This window comes from Uloborus diversus, chromosome 2 (genome assembly GCF_026930045.1).
Source record: "Uloborus diversus isolate 005 chromosome 2, Udiv.v.3.1, whole genome shotgun sequence".
Lineage (NCBI taxonomy): Eukaryota > Metazoa > Arthropoda > Arachnida > Araneae > Uloboridae > Uloborus > Uloborus diversus.
The window spans coordinates 88,947,751-88,969,158 of NC_072732.1; positions in this window are offsets into that span (position 1 = coordinate 88,947,751).

Consider the following 21,408-nt stretch of genomic DNA (forward strand, 5'->3'; position numbering starts at 1 on the left):
TTGATTTTTTTTATATACTGACGGTAAATCGGTTCGAAATATCACCGAGTTAGTTAATTTATACTATTCTATAGTAAATTGCGTGAGAAAATGCTTTAAAAAAATAATCAGATCGAAAACAAATAAATGGTCAACCGGTAAAGTTAACAAAACGTAATCGGAGATTTACCGTTAAAAAATTATGAAAAAAAAAAAAAAAACATATCCCAGTGTTATAAAAGTTTCTGTAGAACTTGATGAAAAAATTCCCATTTTAATTTCATCAAAAATTGTTCTCTGAGTTCGCTGACGAACTGGATTAATGGGAGATCTTCTCACAAAAAATTTTTTGTTCGTGAGAAAAACAGAAAGTTTATACGCTTTCCATCGCAAAATCAATGGTAAACAAGCTCGAATCGTTTTGGAATAACGTCTTATTAACAGATGTACAAAAATTCAACATTTTTGGTTCCAATGTTGTAAAATTGTAAGGAGAAGAAAAAATGAGAAATTTAATCTTAATAACTTATAGTTGGATCTGTTAATCAGGACGGTGAATATGTTCTTGTGTGAGGGTGCATATCAGCATCAAGAATTCGTAGTTTGGAATTTATTGCCGAAATAAGGAATCATGCTGTTCATTCAAATATTAAAAAAAAAAAAAAAATCATTTTAAACTAGTAGGCCAAAATTTGTTTATCGGAAACAACTTTTTTTTTTATCTAGCTAGAGATAAGAAGCACATGGTTTTCAACGTTTGCATCTGCTGCTTCCAAAATTCGCCTTAAACTTAAAAATATCTACTCAATCTCCAAATTTAAACTTAACGTAACATATTGAGGGATATCTGGAGGGTAGATTACGAAAATACGGTATTGACATGAAAAGCGAACTAGAAACAGAAAGACTCGAAGTGTGATTGAACACTTACTCAGAAATTGCCCCAAAAAAGAAAGAATGATAGTTAAATTTATTCCCAGACGTTTAAAAGCTGTTATGGATATTGAATGATATTCTACTAAATAATAACTTAGTAAAAAATTAGATTATTCACAAATGTATAAATATTTTTTCAAAGTGTACGAAGACTTTTGTGAGATAAAGTTTCTGGCAGTTTTTGATTGTTGGCTTCTTAAAAATCAAGTTTTATTATGTTATTAGAAATTTTCATTTAGTTTTGTTGAAAATAGATCATAGATCTTATAATTAAATACCTATTCCAAAATATTAATTTTAACCAATGGATTGAGACGTATTTCATTGAAAATCGTACGTGTACGCTGTACGAGTACTTTTGGGAGACACTGTAGTCTACCACATAGCCAAATTTCAAAAGTTACCTAATATGATTAAAAGCGGTTGACTGAAAAAGCTATAAGATTTTTTAAAATGAAATTCTGTATTTATATCTAAAATTAAAAGATTATGGTTGAATGTTTCCTTTTTTAATATAACTCGTATATTTGCAAAACATCTTTCTTTTGAACTTGAGTGCATAACTCTTTGACCAACATTTCCCTTTAGCCCAACATCATTCATACAGATTTAAACTATAGCTATTGCTGTTGAAAAGCTTGCAAACTTTTTTCAAATACTTCTTTAAAGTTTAAAGCGGAACTTTTGAAGAACTTTATGTTTTGATCGAAGCGATAGATAAATAAGAATATTCTGATTTATTTATCTATTCAATGACTGCATCGAAACGAAGACGTTTTCTGTTTGAATTTAAAAATTCTCTGACATTCTAAATAAATTGGTTTGAAAAGAAAAACCTTAATATGCTTTTGGAACTTCTTTTTGAAAAGACAAAAAATGAAAAAATATAAAATTCTTTAACCTCAGAGTTATTTAATCAAGTTTATCTCTATTTAAATAAAGATGATGAGCCAAAATTGCTCGAAATTTCATGCATATTTGCCTTGAAATGAATACGGATTTTCTCCAAGAACACGTGATAAAGGTATGAATTGATCCTCATCTTGAATCAGTCATTAGATAAGAAAACGTTTTTTGAAATGAGAAGTAGTCTGAGTAATTTGACTACTTTTTGCCTGTACCTATTGAGATCTTTTTAATGTTACATCGAAAATTACTCCTTTGAATCTCGATTGAAAAATCTGAAATAGTTTTCTACAATTTCAGCAGCCTTATCAAATGATATTTCCTATACCTACTTAAGAAGTTATTTGACCAAGGTAATGTTACATATAAGTAAAATTTTGAATTGATGTAAAATTCGCAACTGATTATTATTGAACTGATTGCAGCAAAAATAAACTTAAGCATAAACAAATTGTAAGGGAAAATACGTTTATTGGCTCATACATTTCTTTGTCGGCGAATTGAGAAAGGAGTTTCTTATAAACTAGAAACACATTTCATAAAATTTTAATTGAATTTGGATTGCAAGTGCGTCCCTAGCTAACTTTAAACCAATTTAAATCGTATATGTATGACAAAACGGAGAAAAATGCATGAAGGAAGGTTTCAGGAATCTGAAAAATATAGGTTTAAAAAATAAATTATTTTCAAATAAAAAAAGAACCGACTTCAAAAAACAAAGAGGAACTAAAAAGTAAAAAATAATAGGTCATACTTACAGAGGATTTCCTACCCAAACGTATAAATCAAATTTATTTTACCATTCCAGTACAAAAATCAACTAAACTAAACACCCAATTATGAAATAAACACTGATTTTAATTAATATACTATAAATTATTTTAATAACTAACTATTTATATACGATCTCTTAATTTTTAATAACCATTTGAAGTCGGGGCCTCCTATAAACAAAATGGAAATTAAGGTCGATTTTTGAGTGAAAATATTTTTGCGAATAGAATACTTCCTTTTTGTAAAAGGAAGTAAAAACCTCGACCTAATGTATCAAACAATTTTAAACACGCATTATTTCACTTTCAGGAACAAAAGAACTAGCGGTAGTTTAGAAAATCTATCAAAGACGAGTTCTGTGTTTCGGCCTATTGTATCAAAAAAAATATTTAAATAAATAAATAAATAAATTAAAAAAAAACTTGTGCCTAATGTATCAAACAATTTTAAATGCGCATTATTTCACTTTAAGGAACAATCGAACTAGCGATAGTTTAGAAAATCTATAAAAGGCGAGTTCTGTGTTTAGCTATGGAAAATATTTCCAAGAAGTCCATCCTTTATACAGAAGAGAAACCGATTTGCAACGTTATATTTTTGTGTCTCATTTCTTCACCAATAAGAAGAAAACACCCAACTTCTGCAGTCTTAATGTCGTCTTTTATGAATCGCTTCCTTCATTCACATTCAAATCTGTGATACTGCGAACAGTCAGCGGGATGCACAATAAATATTCATTCGTAATCAAAGAAAAGTGTTGTCACTTGCATTTGCGAGGTTTAAAGAATACAAGAAAGGAAAGAGAATTATTTTCGCGGGAAGCTGCCATACTCTTTTGTTTAAGTGACATTACCACGTAGTGAGATGATTGATATCATTTTGAGGATTTAAGAAAAGGGAAAAACTCTTTTTGTGGCGAACAATAATAGAAAGAAAGAGATGATCCGCCGAATTTTCGCTTTAAAGCCGATTCTTTGTTGATTTTCAGTTTCCATCGTCGAAAAAGTTACCTTGTTATGCGATAGTTTATCTTGTAGGGGATAAAACTAAAGCCCCGAATCGGGTAGAATAAGGTAGCGACACGTCCGCCATCTTGGAGCTAAAAGATGTTTCCTTCCTATGTCTGCTATGGTGAAGTAGCGTGTTTTGCTTCTTGATTGTGGTATGTGGTTTCTTATTAACTCTATGTTAATCTAATATCAAGAGACACCACGATCAAGAAGAAAAACGCGCTACTTCATTACAGCAGTGTGGATCGAAGTTTCTTATTAGCTCTGTGTTGATCTAATATCAAAAGGCACCACGATCTAAAAGCAAAGTGTGCTACTTCATTACATCAGTGTGGATTGTGATTTTTTATTAGCTCTTTGTTAATCTAATATCAAGGAGTACCACAATCAAGAAGCAAAACGCACTACTTCATTACAGCAGTGTAGTTTGTGGTTTCTTATTAACTCTTTGTTAATCTAATATCAAGGAACACCACAATCAAGAAGCAAAACGCGCTACTTCATTACAGCAGTGTGGTTTGTGGTTTCTTATTAACTCTATGTTGATCTAATATCAAGAGGCACCACAATCAAGAAGCAAAACGCGCTACTTCATTACATCAGTGTGGATTGTGATTTCTTATTAGCTCTTTGTTAATCTAATACCAAGAGGCACCACGATCTAAAAGCAAAGTGTGCTACATCTATACATCAGTGTGGATTGTGATTTTATATTAGCTCTTTGTTAATCTAATATCAAGGAGCACCACAATCAGGAAGCAAAACGCACTACTTCATTACAGCAGTGTGGTTTGTGGTTTCTTATTAACTCTATGTTAATCTAATATCAAGAGGCACCGCAATCAAGTAGCAAAACCCGCTACTTCATTACAGTAGTGTCGATTGTGGTTTCTTATTAACTCTATGTTAATCTAATATCAAGAGGCACTACGATCAAGAAGCAAAACACGCTACTTCATTACAGCAGTATGGATTGAGGTTTCTTATTAACTCTATGTTAATCTAATATGAAGAGGCACAACAATCAAGAAGAAAAACGCGCTACTTCATTACAGCAGTGTGGATTGTGGTTTCTTATTAACTCTATGTTAATCTAATATCAAGAGGCACCACAATCAGGAAGCAAAGCGCGCTACTTCATTGCAGCAGTGTAGATTGTGGTTTCTTATTAACTCTATGTTAATCTAATATCAAGAGGCACCACAATCAGGAAGCAAAGCGCGCTACTTCATTGCAGCAGTGTGGATTGTGGTTTCTTATTAACTCTATGTTAATCTAATATCAAGAGGCACCGCAATCAAGAAGCAAAACCCGCTACTTCATTAGAGTAGTGTGGGTTGTGGTTTCTTATTAACTCTATGTTAATCTAATATCAAGGAGCACCACAATCAAGATGCAAAACGCACTATTTCATTGCAGCAGTGTGGTTTGTGGTTTCTTATTAACTCGATATTAATCTAATATCAAGAGGCACAACAATCAAGAAGCAAAGCGCGCTACTTCATTACAGCAGTGTGGATGGTGGTTTCTTATTAACTCTATGTTAATCTAATATCAAGAGACACCACAACCAAGAAGCAAAACGCGCTACTTCATTACAGCAGTGTGGATTGTGGTTTCTTATTAACTCGATGTTAATCTAATATCAAGAGGCACCGCAATCAAGAAGCAAAAGCCGCTACTTCATTACAGCAGTGTGGATAGTGGTTTCTTATTAACTCTATTTTAATCTAATATCAAGAGACACCACAACCAACAAGCAAAACGCGCTACTTCATTACAGCAGTGTGGATTGTGGTTTCTTATTAACTCTATGTTAATATAATATCAAGAGGCACCACAATCAGGAAGCAAAGCGCGCTACTTCATTACAGCAGTGTGGATAGTGGTTTCTTATTAGCTTTATGCTAATCTAATATCAAGAGGCACCACAATCAGGAAGCAAAGCGCGCTACTTCATTACAGCAGTGTGGATTGTGGTTTCTTATTAACTCTATGTTAATCTAATATCAAGAAGCACCACAATCAAGAAGCAAAACGCGCTACTTCATTACAGCAGTATGGATAATGGTTTCTTATTAACTCTATGTTAATCTAATATCAAGAGACACCACAACCAAGAAGCAAAACGCGCTACTTCATTACAGCAGTGTGGATTGTGGTTTCTTATTAACTCTATGTTAATCTAATATCAAGAAGCACCACAATCAAGAAGCAAAACGCGCTACTTCATTACAGCAGTGTGGATAGTGGTTTCTTATTAACTCTATGTTAATCTAATATCAAGAGACACCACAACCAAGAAGCAAAACGCGCTACTTCATTACAGCAGTGTGGATAGTGGTTTCTTATTAACTCTATGTTAATCTAATATCAAGAGACACCACAACCAAGAAGCAAAACGCGCTACTTCATTACAGCAGTGTGGATTGTGGTTTCTTATTAACTCTATGTTAATCTAATATCAAGAAGCAACACAGTCAAGAAGCAAAACGTTCTACCTCATTTAAGCAGAAATTGGGACAAAACGGCATTTAGCCTCAAAATGGCGGACGTGTCGCTACTTCGGCTACGATTTAGAGCTTTAAATAAAGCTTCTCTCAGGAAGTTTCCGGTTTGAAGTAGATTTAGCGTTTTATGGCGTTAAAGATGAAAGGGCTTGAACCTAGACTATGCAAGTGGTATAGCAGGATGAATTCAAGAACTCAACTGGTTTTATTCTACGAATATGATTCCGAATGGAGCGAGACTTTGCAAAACATAAATGATATTGTTTTTAATTTCCTGCTCGGTAATAATTCATGAGAGAATTCAATGGTTTGAGCTCGCTGAAGGAATAAAATATCGCGGATGAAATGTTTTTATTCGGGAACTAGGTCATTCTCAAGAGGTGTCAAGTTTTTGTGTTCCAGTGATGTTTATGTCCAAAAACAGAAAGTTTTTCTTTTCAACTGCATAAAAAAAGAGGAAAATGATCAACAACAATAATAATAGTAATAATAATAATAATAACAATAATATCTATCTATCTATCTGTATATATATATTGTAACGGATTCGGTGCGACTTCCACTTTCTTGTAATGAAAACACAGTTCTTGATAAAAACACAGGAAATTTATTTACACTATGTACAGGAAAGATCGTCAACAACTGCTAAATTATTCATCAGCAATTAAGCAATTATCACACAACACCGTAAACTCAACGTTTACACACGTATTTACTTCCAAATACGAAAACAACACAGCGAAATGCCTCGCTATAAACAGAGCTAATACACACTCAGCACAAATTCTCAATCGAAACTCCACTGTTTATCCATCGCTAACGGCTTCTATAAACATCGAGGAATTTTCCACAACATTCTTACCTCTTCTCGAAATGCGTAGACCGTTATCAAATTTTATCAATGAAAAGAAAAGAAAATAAGGGATCGTATACTTTAGCCATATGAAAAGGGGTTGTATATTCATTACGGGAAACTATTTACAGGTTACGTTACTACAATAATTACTATTTACAGGATTTGTAACATTGCCCTCTTCCTAAGGACTGCACGTCCCGGGCAGTACAATCCCCAGAAAGGGTGCCAAACTTCTATCACAAGTTTACAAACATACACATTAATTAATAAATAACAGATACAGAAAACACAATAATAACAAGAAATATTACTAAACATTAAAAGCAAAAATTATCTACAACTTTTATGTTATCAACCATGGTTGTTTACGTAATACTCATGAACTATGGCCATAGTATGGGGCTAACCGATCATAATGTACAGCCCTAGGTTTTGCATTAGGTGATTTTTGGATCCTCACTACGACGTCATTCAGTCGGTTACGGACTTTGTAGGGTCCATCCCAATGCGACTGCAATTTGGGTGAAAGACCTTTCCGTCGGATGGGATTCCATAACCAAACCTTGTCGCCTTCGTTGAATTCATGTCCAGTAGACCTTGTGTCGTATCGGGTCTTCATCTTCTCCGCCGCGATGTTGATTCGCTCTCGTGCGAAGTTATGAACGTCTTCCAACCGGGCCTGGAGATCCTGGATGTACTCCTCAGGCGATGAAGGCGCATCTGGAGGACGACCGAAGACGAGATCACAAGGTAGCCGAAGCTCTCGTCCGAAGAGCATCTGAGATGGGGCATATCCGGTAGTCTCGTGGACAGCACTGCGGTAGGCCAGCAGGAACAAAGGTAGCTTCTTGTCCCAATCCTGTTGATTTCTGGATACCATAAGTGATAGATTGTTCAGGATTGTGCGGTTAAATCTCTCCACCATGCCGTCCGATTGTGGGTGTAGTGGTGTTGTCCTAGTTTTCTCAATTCCGAGAATTTGACATAGGCCCTTAAACACAGCAGAGATGAAATTCCTCCCTTGATCGGAATGAATCTGCAAAGGTGTTCCATATCTCGAGATCCAATGTTGGACTAGAGTCTCTGCTACGGTGGTAGCCTCTTGATCTGGAATGGGATATGCTTCCGGCCATTTGGTGAAGTAGTCGATGGAAACAAGAATGTATTTGTTCCCATCAGCAGTTCTTGGTAGAGGACCCAGGATGTCGATCCCAATTCGTTCGAAAGGAGCTCCAACGTTGTACAGATGTAGCTTCCCTCTGCTTCTCTTCTTCGGTCCTTTACGAGCAGCACAGGCGTCACAAGAATGGCACCACTTCTCCACGTCATCCTTCGCCTTGCTCCAGAAGAAGCGCTCCCGAACTTTATTGAGGGTTTTCAAGACACCAAAATGTCCTCCAGTCGCACTACTATGTATTTCTTTCAGAACATCTGAAATCCTTGATCGGGGAAGTAGTAACTGCCACCTAGACGTTTTGCCGTCAACAGATTCCCATTTTCGGTGCAGCACGCCGTTCCGTAAATGGAGCGAGTTCCATAAAGCCCAGTATCTTTTTGTTGCAGGACTGAAGATGGAAACGTCCTGCCAGCTAGGGCGTCGACTGTCACTTTCCATGAACTCCAAAAATGGTTTTATGTCGGGGTCTTCAAGTTGATCTTTTCGAACTTGGTCGTCACTCCATGGATCAGGTTCTGATGATATTGGAGTCACTGTCACCTGATAGGCGATAGGGCTAGTCGTTCCATACTGTTTCTCGATTAGGGAACAATAGTGGCAGTTCTCAGGACAGGGTCTCCTTGATAAAGCGTCAGCATTACCGTGAGATAACCCTTTTCGGTGCTTGAACTCCATGTCATATTCCTGGAGCCGCTGTATCCACCTGGCTATCTGGCCTTCTGGATTCTTGAAGTTCAAAAGCCAAGTTAACGAGGCATGATCTGTCCGAAGCAGAAATTTTCGGCCGTAGAGGTAATGATGGAAGTGTTCTACAGCTTTCACTATGGCCAGTAACTCCTTTCTGGTGACGCAGTAATTTCGCTCCGACTTTGATAAGCATTTGCTCCAGTAAGCGATGACATGTTCATTTCCGTCAATTTCTTGGGATAAAACAGCTCCGATGCCCTCGTTGCTCGCATCAGTGTCCAGGATGAAGGATTTTTCAGGCTGAGGATAGGCGAGGATAGGGGTTGATGTTAAAGCCTCCTTCAGTCGTAGAAATGCATCTTCGCATTCTTTGGACCATTCAAACTTTTGCTTGCTCTCCGTCAGCTTATGCAAAGGTCGTGCGATGTTGGAAAAACCCTTTACAAACTTTCTGTAGTACGTGCAGAGCCCCAGGAAACTTCGCAGCTGATGGATGTTTTCGGGACGACTCCAACTCCTGACCGCAGATACCTTTTCTGGATCGGTTTGTACACCTTCAGAAGAGATGATGTGACCAAGGTAGTTCACTTCCCGGCGGAACAAATTACATTTGGACGGGCTTAACTTCAAATTGGCTTCCTTAAGCTTTTGCAGCACCTTCCTAAGATTTGCCAGATGTTCTTCGAAACTGCGTCCCACGATGATGATATCGTCTAAGTAGACCAGACAGGATTCGTAGGAAAGTCCTCTTAACACTGTCTCCATAAGACGCTCGAACGTAACTGGTGCATTGCAGAGGCCGAAGGGCATCACTTTAAACTGCCATAAGCCTTGTCCAGTTGTAAACGCTGTCTTCTCTCGGTCATCAGGGTGTATCTCAACCTGCCAGTAGCCGCTCTTCAAGTCCAGGGTCGAAAACCACTTGTGTCCGGAAAGAGTGTCTAAGGTGTCGTCTATCCGTGGAAGAGGGTAACTGTCTTTCTTGGTGATTTCATTCAGTCGTCGGTAATCGACACAAAATCTGGTGGAGCCATCTTTCTTTCGGACCAAGACGATGGGAGAGGCCCAAGGACTGGACGAGGGTTCGATGACATCATTCTCCCGCATCTCTTTCAGGAGGGTCTCAACCTCTTCCTTCTTGGCGAACGGTAGTCGTCTTGGATGCTGTTTAATAGGGGGGTGTTCTCCAGTGTAAATACTATGCTGCGTTAAGTTCGTACGGCCAACATCCTCCGATGCTGATGAAAACAGATGCTTGAAGTCATCCACCAATTGTTCCGCAGCAGTTCTTTGATCTTTCCAGAATGGCGCACTCCCAACTAACTTCGATGTCAAGGACTCAGAAGACACAGTCTCAGGGGAATTGATTCTTCTAATGATGCAGTTTACGGGAGTACAAGTTGCTAACACTTCGCCTTTCCGGATATTCCTTGGCCTTTCACTCACGTTGGCAACTCTCACAGGAATTACATCCTTAGAAAGGTCCACAAGCGTAGATGCTACCAGCACTCCTTTTGGGTTATTGCTTAAGTTGGGGTATTCAATGAGTCCAAATCGAAAACTATTGATTTCTTCAATGCAGCCAGGTATTAATGATTCTGACCTTGAGGGAATCGATAAATCTGTTTGGGCTATTATTTGATGAGCTGATTTTACATCATTTTCAGCGTTGAAGATGGCTATGTCTTCTCTCATCGAGTGCAGTTCATTAGTCTTGAAGTCGAGGTTGAAGTCATACTTCTTTAAAAAGTCCAATCCGAGAATGAAGGGGTCTGTGATAGCGGCAACGAATGTCGTATGATGGTAAGTGGCATTTCCAAACACAATTTCTAAGTTCACTTTACCTTCAATCTCGATTTTGTCACCTGTCACAGTTTGGAGGGTAACGCAGGGCGGCGTCCATAGAATGTTGAGTCCAAATTGACGAGCCACATCTGTTCTAATGATAGTAACATTGGCTCCAGTGTCAATAATCAGTTCGCAGGGAAACCCGTTTACATATGCGTAAACAAACAGTCCATTACTGCCGCCACTCGTCGATGAAATCTGGAAAACTTTATGATGGGGCTCATTCCAATTTGGCGACCTCCGCCCCGCGAGATTGCCATGGCTTAGTTTTTCTGGACCTCAGAGGGAGAGGCGCTCTTCCCTCTGGTTTCTTGGCGAGCTTCGCAGTTTCTTCGTAAGTGACCCTCGCCGCCACATTTCCAGCACTTAAGAGGTTGTCCATTTTGGTACTTGGGAGCCGAAGTCCTTTTGAGGATTCCTGCAATTTCTTTTATTTGCTTTTCCAGTTCAGCAAAGCGTGACGAAACCGGATCAGGCTCATCAGTTTTCACGCCGCGGATTGAATGGCGATCCTTGCGGGTTGCTTGCTGGGCGGCCTCCAACTTCATCGCATACACAACAGCAGAACTCAGGTCTTTGACATCCGCCATCCGTAGAGCTTTCTGGATTTCCGGATCTCGAACCCCGTCGATGTAGTAGTTGAGTGCCAGGTTGTCTCGAACATCCGCAGGACAGTCGCAAAAAGCAAGATGAGGCAGTCTCTCGACGTCCGCCGCAAGCTCTTGCAGGGTTTCCCCGGTTTTCTGGAAACGGGACTTCAACTGGAGTCGGCTGAAATCTTTCTGGCACTTCTCACCGAAGCGAAGCTCCAACGCAGATGTGAGGGCGGCGAAATCCAGGCGCTGGCTATCCGGAAGGGTCTGAAGAATGTCCGCTGCGTCACCTCTCAGGGATGCTGCAAGATGGCAGGCCTTGGTAGCAGAGTCCCATCCGTTCGCTTCCGCCACTATCATGAATTGGGTCTTGTACACCTGCCACGAACTTTTCCCATCAAATGTGGCCAGTTTAATGGACGGTCGAGCAACAGATGTGGGAGCGCAAAACTGTACAGAGCTGCTTTCCGCGGTCGCCAATCTCCTTTCCATGTCTTTAATTATTTCTTCCTTAAATGAAGTAAATTTCTTGTCTTCTTCTTCCAACTTATTTTCCACATTGGCGATACGCTCTTCCACAGTATCAAATTTTTCTTCCAGAGCATCAACTTTATCTCCCATGGCGGTTAGTTGATTCTCCATCATGGTTTTCATCGACGTTAGGTCACTTTTTATTTCATCTTGACTTGTAGTAATTTTAGCAGTTAAATCACTATTTAACTGTTCTTGGTTAGTCGCCAATTCATTTTTTAATTGTTCTTGATTAGCTGTAAAACTTGCAGTCAAGTCACTTTTTAATTGTTCTTGATTAGCCGCCATATCACTCTTCACAGAGGTGATTGCGTCAAGAAGTTGTTTTAATTGTTCATCCATTGCGCGAGTAATCACCATAAAAATAAAGTCCTAATTCAAAAAAAGTCTTTATGAAAAAATGTCCAAAGTCACACTTACTCCAAGAAAGTCCAGAAGAAGCCCCACGTTGGGCGCCAAATTGTAACGGATTCGGTGGGACTTCCACTTTCTTGTAATGAAAACACAGTTCTTGATAAAAACACAGGAAATTTATTTACACTATGTACAGGAAAGATCGTCAACAACTGCTAAATTATTCATCAGCAATTAAGCAATTATCACACAACACCGTAAACTCAACGTTTACACACGTATTTACTTCCAAATACGAAAACAACACAGCGAAATGCCTCGCTATAAACAGAGCTACAGCACAAATTCTCAATCGAAACTCCACTGTTTATCCATCGCTAACGGCTTTTATAAACATCGAGGAATTTTCCACAACATTCTTACCTCTTCTCGAAATGCGTAGACCGTTATCAAATTTTATCAATGAAAAGAAAAGAAAATAAGGGGTCGTATACTTTAGCCATATGAAAAGGGGTTGTATATTCATTACGGGAAACTATTTACAGGTTACGTTACTACAATAATTACTATTTACAGGATTTGTAACATTATATATATATATATATATTAGGGTGTCCCAAAAAAATGAAAGTCGTTTTTTTTAACGCATACCCTCTTATTTTTTTCCTTTTATATCAAAACCGCTACAAAAAAAGTTTCATGCAATTTGAAGCACGGTAACCCGTGCCGACTTGCGCCTAAACGTGTAAATAGCACGAGTATTCCTAAGCAAGCGAACGCAGGCGACGCGATACTTTGTGTAGCTCAAAGCAGCTGTAAATGGTGCACAGAAAACAAATAAAAACAGAAAAACAGTTGTTGGGGGCTTATCTATGGCAATGTGCAAAACGTTAAACGGGTCAGTGCGAATACACTCTGGTCAGTGAGCGCAGCATAGTTCTTCCATAGTGAACGAAACATGGCAGTGAAATTGCGTAGTTCGATAAAAAAGATATATTTTTAATAGGTGTCGTAAAACATCAAATTAGGGGCTCAAAGCTTGTCTCCAACGAACAAGTTCTGCCTGTTTTGTTTTACAACATTCGAGAAGTAAATTTATCCATCAGTGAAAGTGCAAATATCGCTATTCAGGGATGAATCATCTTTTGGGAAAAGACTCGCATTTCCACCAAATCGTTGCCAAATTGTGTGAATAAACTTAAAAACCTGTAACAAGTTTGGAAAGACTTACGAAAAAATGCAAAGAAACTGCAAGAAGTATTCAGGAAGCGGCAAATAGATTTTGTGAGTAATTTAAACTATTTTGTTGATATTGCACATGCTGATGCACTTCAGTTAATCAAAATGGAGGAAGATAGGATTTTCTTGCAACTGGAACAAGTTTATCAGAACCTGAAAGAAGAATATCAAAACCTGGAACAAGTACACCAGAACCTGGAACAAGTATACCAGAACCTGGAACAAGTAAATCAGAACCTGCAACAAGTAAATATGTAATGAGGAGCGATTTTATTACTCCAAAGTTAGTTGCTGCATTGGGCATGTGTCAGTTAAATATACGAGATTTCTGTTTTTATTCTTGAAGCTACTATTGACGCACTTGGGTGTAACATTGATGAATTTCCGATAAGTAAATCTTTTCAACTCAAAGAATTCGAACTGACGACGAGCAGAAAGAGCGCGAGGAAAGAATAAAAGCTTTGAGTGATCAAAAATCAGAAGATTGCTAACCTATAGTTATTTCATATGTATGTAAGGAACAACTTATTGCTGTGCCCAAACTGGATAATTCTGCAGGAAAATAACAGGCTGTTTGGAAGGCAGTTTTAGATTGGAATCTCGAAGACAAAGTTCAAATTCTCTATTGTGATACTACAGCTTCCAATACAGGTCGTTACAATGGTACTTGCGCCCTTCTTGAGCAAAAATGTGATAGAGAAATGCTTTCCCTTGCCTGCCGCCATCATATATATAAACTGGTATTAAAGACAGTATTCGAAGTGAAAATTAAGCAAGTCACAACAAGCCCTAATATTCCACTTTTCAAAAACCTCAGACAGTCTTGGAAAAACATCGATCCGACTAAAATACAGTGCTATAGAGGAGCTGCGGAGTTGTTTCGAACTGTACCCGAACTTTAAAATTTACTTGACTTTTACCGTGCTGAACTTACAAATGTTACGGTCAGGGATGGCTATCGAGAGTTGATAGAACTGTCTATCATATATTTAGGTGGAGATACAGAAAATAAATTTAAAAGACCACCGGGAGCCATGCACTCACAACTAAAATTAGATACGAAGGAAAATGAAGCATTGTCAGATGTCTGCTTGTTTGTAGTGACGATATACGTGAAACCATGGCTTCAATGCATTTTGGAAGTCAAACCACTCAACAAAGATTTGTGCTTTTTGAAATCTTTGAAAGCGTACGAAATGTGGACCCAATTATCTCAAACTCTGCTTCACAAAAATTCATCCAGGATTTATGGTATTTATCTGAGGAAATAGCAGCCCTAGCTCTTTTTGATGATGAGGTAGAAGAAGAAACAAAATAATTTACAAGTTTACGTGACAAATTTACGTAGAGAAGCATTCTCGACCCATGAGAAAAAATACATTCCTTGGAGGTGGTCTTCGTAGTTCATTGTATGGTAAGTTTTGCACATTGATTTCATCTAGCTGTTTAATTATTCATTTAAATGGTGCATTTGTTACCGGTTATTTTATTATTTTGCAGAGAAAACAATTGATTTCAGATGAGCAAAAAGTCAGTCATTGTTCACTAGACTTAAAAATTGATGATAGTTTTCTCAACGAGAGTCCTTTTTTATGGGTCAATAATATTTCATGCCTTGATGCTAAAAAGACGGTGTCAATGCTTAGAGCAGTAAACGATATAGCTGAAAAAGTGGTAAAGATGATGCAGGACTTTCATGGTTTGCTACCAGCTGATGTGGAGCAAAAACAATTTGTGTTACGTTACGTTCAAAAGTACCGGAAGATTTATTTTGACTAAAAAATGCAAACATTGGAACGAAAATATGTGCAGTGGTGTTTCTTATAGTGTAATATTGTTGTAAATATATGCTTTAAATAAATTGATGTCGCGTATAGTAAGGAATTATGCAGTTAGCAATCTTCCCACTGTAGTCGCCGTAAAGGATTTCAGGTCCAACTTTGACCTCAAGTCGGCACGGGTTCCCGTTATTTTATTAATTTTTTCCTGATGTTTCTGAGGTGAAAAGGAAAAAATATGGAGGGTATGCGTATTCGATTTCCTAAATTTTTTTTTCGCCATTATATCTTGGGACACCCTTCTATATATATATATATATATATATAAAATAAAATTTAAAATTTTGACATTTTTGACATCTTGGATTTGACCACGAGTTGCAAAAGAACCCTACTTGTTAAGTCTTGTGTGTGTATGTGTGTAGGCATGTGTGTGTGTGTATATACCTTGTGTGTGGGCATGTGTGTAGGTATGTATGCTTTTCGCAATCACGAATTAGGATAAAACATTACTTGTTGAGTTTCTTGTTTCTGAATGTGGAATGGAGATGGAGAAGAATTTCGCACCCGTCATTTTAAGACTGACGATTTTCTAGAACAGGTAATATGAGGCAAATTCATTAAAAAAAATGAATAAGAAATCGTGATTAGGATGCGGTAATAAACATTTCGATTTCATGTCCGATATCCACCAGTAGTACCCTTATGATAAAGATTATTTACAGCGTATCCCGTTACATATTTTTATATAATTAAAAACTGAGCGTATGTTAGTATCGTAGCATACGCTCAGTACATATCCGCTAGTATATGTACATAGATACATTTATGTATGTATCTATGTCCAAGTTACTCCTCCCGAACGCCAGTGAGCTGACCATCGAACCAGGTATCGATAGATTCGTAATTTTCTCGCCTTTATGTTTGGCTATTTCACATAATTCTCCGATAATAATTTGCGGAGATATCAATTAAAAACTATATTAATTATGAAATTTAGATTTCGACATAAAATCAATATTTTTCGAAGGCTTTCCTCCATTCAAATTATTACTCATTGCTTCATCTCAACTTTCCGTAACAATGCTCCGTGAAGAAAATCATTTAGCAGAAAGATCTGTTGCACACGCGTCACTTGACATAACTTTTATATCCGGGGTGGACCATGCAAAGCCGGGCGAAGCAGCTAGGTTTTATTTATTTTCAATGGTGATTTTCTAGATTAGGTATATATAGGCGTTTCTCCTGAAAAAACGTGATTTTACTCCAAAAAAACCCCGTACTTCAACGAAAAATCTGCTTTAGCTAAGCCTAGAAATATTGAAACCGCAAACGATTTGTAACAATGACGACGAAAATTAGTCTCTCTAAATTACTTTAAAAAACAACTAACGAGACTTATTTTCATCGTCATGGTTATCTGAAAAACCAAAGGAACATCAATGATTTCTGAAATAAATGGTTCAATTGTGTTCTTAGAGTTGTGTCATTATTCATTTCTGATTGATTGAACTTGTGTGAGAATCGATACTGTTACAAATTCTGTAAATAGTAATTATTGTAGTAACGTAACCTGTAAATAGTTTCCCGTAATGAATATACAACCCCTTTTCATTCCGCTAAAGTATACGACCCCCTATTTCCTTTTCTTTTCATTGATAAAATTTGATAACGGTCTACGCATTTCGGGAAGCAGAAAGAATGTTGTGGAAACTTCTTCGATGTTTATAAAGGCGTCCTGCGTGATAAAAAGTAGAGTTTCGATTGAGAATTTGTACTGAGAGTGTGTATTAGCTCTGTTTATAGCGAGGCAATTCGCTGTGTTGTTTTCGTATTTGGAAGTAAATACGAGTGTAACCGTTGCGTTTACGGTGTTGAGTGATATTTGCTTAATTGCTGGTGATTATTTTAGCAGTTGTTAACGATTTCTCCTGTACATAGTGTAAATAAAGCTCCTGTGTTTTTATCAAGAACTGTGTCTTCATTTCAAGAAAGTGGAAAACGCACCGAATCCGTTACAATTTGGCGCCCAACGTGGGGCTTCTTCTGGACTTTCTTGGATTAAGTGTGACTTTGGACAATTTTTCATAAAGACTGTTTGAATTTATAGACTTTGTTTTTATGGTGATTACTCGCGCAATGGATGACCAATTAAAACAACTTCTGGAAGCAATTAATGCTGTGAAAAGCGACTTGACTGAAAGTTTGGCGGCTAATCAAGAACAATTAAAAAATGATATGGCGGCTAATCAAGAACAATTAAAAAATGATATGGCGGCTAATCAAGAACAATTAAAAAACGATATGGCGGCTAATCAAGAACAATAAAAAAATAATATGGCGGCTAATCAAGAACAATTGAAAAATGAATTGGCGGCTAATCAAGAACAATGGAAAAGTGATTTAATGGTGCTGAAAAATGATTTAGCTTCTAACCAAGAGGAAATTAAGAAAGACCTTACTTCGATAAAGACTGTGATGGAAAATAAATTTAATGAGATAGAGCATCGAGTTGATGCTTTTGATGAAAAACTTGAAACAGTAGAAAACCGTATCGCAACAGTTGGAAATCATGTGGATGAGAAAATTAAAAACATGGAAAGGAGATTGGCGACCGCGGAAAGCAGTTCTGTACAGTTTGGCGCTCCCACATCGGTTGCTCGACCGTCCATTAAACTTGCCACATTTGATGGGAAAACTTCGTAGCAGGTTTACAAAACTCAATTCATGATAGTGGCAGAAGCGAACGGATGGGACTCTGCTACCAAGGCCTGCCATCTTGCAGCATCCCTGAGAGGTGACGCAGAAGACATTCTTCAGACCCTTCCGGACAGCCAGCGCCTGGATTTCGCCGCCCTCACAGCTGCGTTGGAGCTTCGCTTCGGTGAGAAGTGCCAGAAAGATTTCAGCCGACTCCAGTTCAAGTCCCGTTTCCAGAAAACCGGGGAAACCCTGCAAAAGCTAGCGGCGGACGTCGAGAGACTGTCGCATCTTGCTTTTTGCGACTGTCCTGCGGATGTTCGAGACAACCTGGCACTCAACTACTTCATCGACGGAGTTCGGAATCCTGAGATCCGGAAGGCCCTCCGGATGGCGAATGTAAACGACCTGAAATCCGCTTTGGTATTTGCGATGAGATACGAGGCCGCCCAAGAAGCAACCCGTGTGGATCGCCATTTAATCTGGACTCAGGATGCTGATGAGTCTGATTCCAGGTCGTCCCACCTCGCTGAACTTGAGAGACAACTCGGTGACTTGGCAAGACATCTGAGCAGCATAACAGCCCAAAAGAAACAAGAGCAGAAGTGCTGGAAATGCGGTAGTGAAGGACACCTGCGAAGGAGTTGTCCGGTTCGCCAAGCTACGCGAGGGAAGGAAATCAACACCACCAGAGCTCTGCAGATTTCCTCTTCTAGTAGTGGCAGTGATGGACTTTTCATTTACGCACATGTAAATGGGAATCCTTGCAAACTGATTGTCGACACTGGAGCCAATGTGACAATCGTTAGGACAGATGTGGCTCGTGAATTTGGATTGAAACTGTTGTGGACATCGCCACGCGTAAGTCTAAAGACTGTGACAGGTGACAAAATCGAGATTGAAGGCAAAGTGGACTTGGAAATAGTGTTTGGGAATGCCACCTACCATCATACGGCATTCGTCGCGGATATCACGGACCCCTTCATTCTCGGGTTGGACTTTTTAAAGAAATACGACTTCACCCTGGATTTCAAGACTAATGAACTGCACTCGATGAGAGAAGACATAGCCATCTTCAACGCAGAAAATGATGTAAAATCAGCTCATCAAATAATAGCCCAAACAGATTTATCGATTCCCTCAAGGTCAGAATCATTAATACCTGGCTGCATTGAAGAAATCAATAGTTTTCGATTTGGACTCATTGAATACCCCAACTTAAGCAATAACCCAAAAGGAGTGCTGGTAGCATCTACGCTTGTGGACCTTTCTAAGGATGTAATTCCTGTGAGAGTTGCCAACGTGAGTGAAAGGCCAAGGAATATCCGGAAAGGCGAAGTGTTAGCAACTTGTACTCCCGTAAACTGCATCATTAGAAGAATCAATTCCCCTGAGACTGTGTCTTCTGAGTCCTTGACATCGAAGTTAGTTGGGAGTGCGCCATTCTGGAAAGATCAAAGAACTGCTGCGGAACAATTGGTGGATGACTTCAAGCATCTGTTTTCATCAGCATCGGAGGATGTTGGCCGTACGAACTTAACGCAGCATAGGATTTACACTGGAGAACACCCCCCTATTAAACAGCATCCAAGACGACTACCGTTCGCCAAGAAGGAAGAGGTTGAGACCCTCCTGAAAGAGATGCAGGAGAATGATGTCATCGAACCTTCGTCCAGTCCTTGGGCCTCTCCCATCGTCTTGGTCCGAAAGAAAGATGGCTCCACTAGATTTTGTGTCGATTACCGGCGGCTGAATGAAATCACCAAGAAAGACAGTTACCCTATTCCACGGATAGACGACACCTTGGACACTCTTTCCGGACACAAGTAGTTTTCGACCTTGGACTTGAAGAGCGGCTACTGGCAGGTTGAGATACACCCTGATGACCGAGAGAAGACAGCGTTTACGACTGGACAAGGCTTATGGCAGTTTAAAGTGATGCCCTTCGGCCTCTGCAATGCACCAGCTACGTTCGAGCGTCTTATGGAGACAGTGTTAAGAGGACTTTCCTACGAATCCTGTCTGGTCTACTTAGACGATATCATCATCGTGGGACGCAGTTTCGAAGAACATCTGGCAAATCTTAGGAAGGTGCTGCAGAAGTTTAAGGAAGCCAATCTGAATTTAAGCCCGTCCAAATGTAATTTGTTCCGCCGGGAAGTGAACTACCTTGGTCACATCATCTCTTCTGAAGGTGTACAAACCGATCCAGAAAAGGTATCTGCGGTCAAGAGTTGGAGTCGTCCCGAAAACATCCATCAGCTGCGAAGTTTCCTGGGGCTCTGCACGTACTACAGGAAGTTTGTAAAGGGTTTTTCCAACATTGCACGACCTTTGCATAAGCTGACGGAGAGCAAGCAAAAGTTTGAATGGTCCAAGGAATGCGAAGATGCATTTCTACGACTGAAAAAGGCTTTAACATCAACGCCTATCCTCGCCTATCCTCAGCCTGAAAAATCCTTCATCCTGGTCACTGATGCGAGCAACGAGGGCATCGGAGCTGTTTTATCCCAAGAAATTGACGGAAATGAACATGTCATCGCTTACTGGAGCAAATGCTTATCAAAGTCGGAGCGAAATTACTGCGTCACCAGAAAGGAGTTACTGGCCATAGTGAAAGCTGTAGAACACTTCCATCATTACCTCTACGGCCGAAAATATCTGCTTCGGACAGATCATGCCTCATTAACTTGGCTTTTGAACTTCAAAAATCCGGAAGGCCAGATAGCCAGATGGATACAGCGGCTCCAGGAATATGACATGGAGATCAAGCATCGAAAAGGGTTATCTCACGGTAATGCTGACGCTTTATCAAGGAGACCCTGTCCTGAGAACTGCCACTATTGTTCCCGAATCGAGAAACAGTATGGAACGACTAGCCCTACCGCCTATCAGGTGACAGTGACTCCAATATCATCAGAACCTGATCCATGGAGTGACGACCAAGTTCGAAAAGATCAACTTGAAGACCCCGACATAAAACCAATTTTGGAGTTCATGGAAAGTGACAGTCGGCGACCTAGCTGGCAGGACGTTTCCATCTTCAGTCCTGCAACAAAAAGATACTGGGCTTTATGGAACTCGCTCCATTTACGGAACGGCGTGCTACACCAAAAATGGGAATCTGACGACGGCAAAACATCTAGGTGGCAGTTTCTACTTCCTCGATCAAGGATTTCAGATGTTCTGAAAGAAATACATAGTAGTGCGACTGGAGGACATTTTGGTGTCTTGAAAACCCTCAATAAAGTTCGGGAGCGCTTCTTCTGGAGCAAGGCGAAGGATGACGTGGAGAAGTGGTGCCATTCTTGTGACGCCTGTGCTGCTCTTAAAGGACCAAAGACGAGAAGCAGAGGGAAGCTACATCTGTACAACGTTGGAGCTCCTTTCGAACAAATTGGGATCGACATCCTGGGTCCTCTACCAAGAACTGCTGATGGGAACAAATACATTCTTGTTTCCATCGACTACTTCACCAAATGGCCGGAAGCATATCCCATTCCAGATCAAGAGGCTACCACCGTAGCAGA